Source organism: Notamacropus eugenii, chromosome 6 (genome assembly GCF_028372415.1).
Source record: "Notamacropus eugenii isolate mMacEug1 chromosome 6, mMacEug1.pri_v2, whole genome shotgun sequence".
Classification (NCBI taxonomy): Eukaryota; Metazoa; Chordata; class Mammalia; order Diprotodontia; family Macropodidae; genus Notamacropus; species Notamacropus eugenii.
Genome location: NC_092877.1, coordinates 81,856,377 through 81,859,014, shown reverse-complemented (window position 1 = coordinate 81,859,014; position 2,638 = coordinate 81,856,377).

Here is a 2,638-nt window from a genome sequence, read left to right as displayed (position 1 = left end):
GGTGAGGGCAAATGGGAGGAAGGGGTATTTAGAAGTAAACACTTTTGAGGAGGTACATGGTCAAAAAAGAGAAGAGAATAAATATGGAGCAGAATAGGATGAAGGGAAATATAGACTTTCACACATTACTGTTATGGAAGTGTTTTGCATGATTACCCATATGTAACCTATATCATATTGTTTGTCTTCTCAGTGGGGATAGGTGGGGAAGGAGGAAGGGAGAGAAGTTAGAACTCAAAATTTTAAAAATGAATGTTAAAAATTGCTTTTCCATGTAACTAGGAAATAAGACATACAAGCAATGGGGTATAGAAATCTATCTTGCCCTACAAGAAAATAAAGGGGAAGGAGATATGAGAAGAGGAGCAGTGTGATAGAAGGGAGGGCAGATTAGAGGAAGGGGCAATTAGAACGCATGCAGTCTTCAGGTTTGTAGAGTGGAGAAATGGAGAGAAAATTTGGAACTCAAAATCTTGTGGAAGTGAATGTTGAAAGGTAAAAATTAATTAATAATAAATGAAATAAAATTGTGGGCTAAATAAAAAGACCAAAAAATGAATATATTCCATTCATATTTTCTGAGATGCAGAAGGCAAAAGCCAAACTCAAAGGAACTCAATATTTGCCTCCCTCTTCTCCTTCCTACAAAGTCACTGAAAGACATTTTTGCTTTAATAATCCTTTAATATCATTTTGGCCAGAGTCTAAATTAATCAACCAGAAGAAGAGCCTAGACCTAACAGCTTCTTTGTTCTCTGAGTAAACTCAAAGAATGCCTCTTACTATGTCAGCAAGGCCAGATGGGGCTGACTTAAGAGTACTCTTCCTTTATATAAGGTTGTGACCCTTAACTCAAAACACCCTCTTAACAATGGGACTTTTTCTGTATCTTAATATTTTGTGGACATATGTGCTATGTTGTGGCTTGTTAATGGTAAAGAAAACACAGATGTCCTGGGTCATAACTGCAATTGACACTTTGTCAACTCTCTTATTGTATTTGGCATCCATTCAATTAAGATTACTCTTTTCTCATGGTATAAACACAAATAGAGACTATAACTCTGAAGGACACAGACATCTTGGGACTGTCCCAAAACAGATTTAGGCCTAGTCATTCTTGAATCAGATAGTCAGAAGTTTTCTTCTGACTCCACAATAATGTATCTGCTAGCTTTAAGTTAATAAACTATATGGATTTACATTTCATCTAACCTGTTTGCCTCCTTTAACCAAACTTTCAGGTCTAGGAAACAGAACAAAATTTACTGTGTCTTTTGTGGGTCAGGCAAGACTAGGCAAAAGTGTTAAGAATACAAAGGAGGGAAAGACAGTTTTTACCTTCAAGGAGTTCACAATCTAATGGCAGAGAGCATGTGCAAACAATCATGCACAAACAAATTATTTCAAGCAAGATAAGAAATGACAAGTATGCAGATTTCAGAAAAAAACACTTTGAAAGACTTACATGAACTGATGCTGAATGAAGACATAAGAATCAGGAGAACATTGTACATGGTAACAGCAACATTGTGTGGTGACCAACTTGGATAGACTTAGGTCCTCTCAACAATGCAATGATCTAAAACAATTTCAAAAGACTCATGATGGAAAATGCTATCGACATCAAGAGAAAGAACTATGGAGTCTGAATGCTAATCAAGACATACTATTTTCTCTTTTTTGTTGTTTTTTGTGGTTTTTCCCTTTGGTTCTGACTCTTTTTACAACACAACTAATGAGAAAATATGTTTCATATGATTATACATGTATTCTCTCACTCTCTCTGTTTCTCTCTCTGTTTCTCTCTCTCTCTCTCTCTCTCTCTCTCTCTCTCTCTCTCTTTCTCTCTCCCTCTCTCCATATATATATATATATATATATGTATATATATATATACATATATATATATATATATATATATATATATATATATATATATATATATATAAAATGTATATGTAGTCCAACTTGGGGAGCAGAGAGAGAAGGAAGAGGGACAAAATTTAGAACTCAAAATCTTATAAAAATGAATGTTGAAAACTAAAAATAAATTGTTTTTTTTTTTAAAAGAGATTTACTAGTCAAGGAATCACATCACAAAAAGCAATAATATTCTTTTGGCATCACCTACTCTTGATGACATTATCATTGGCCTTGATGTTCATCAATTCTTTTCATAAATGCACAAAAATCAATTCTTCACTAATATCTGAGATAACTGTGAACATTGTTAGACAGCATGCTCGGTGACTTTAAGTCATTGCCTGTACCTCATTTCTGGAATATTATATTTACAATCTCACCTCTACCAAAACCAACCTTCCTTCAAAATTCAGCTTGTCTCCTAAGCTGCTAATGCCTTACCTTTCAAATTCTCTCACTCTCCCTCCCTGCTCTCTCTTTCTTTCCCTCTTCCTCTTTCTTTCATGTCTAGAAATTAGAAGGCAAGCTTTTTGAAGACAGTGACTTTTTTTGGGGGGGGGGGAACCTCTTTTTTTGTATTTCCAGTTCTTAGCCCAATACCTGAAACATATTTAACACTTAATACATTCTTAAATGAATTGGAAGGATGAGCTAATAAGTCACTGTAGCTGCATGAATGAGTGAGTAGAGAGGAATAAAGTGTTGAGAAGAC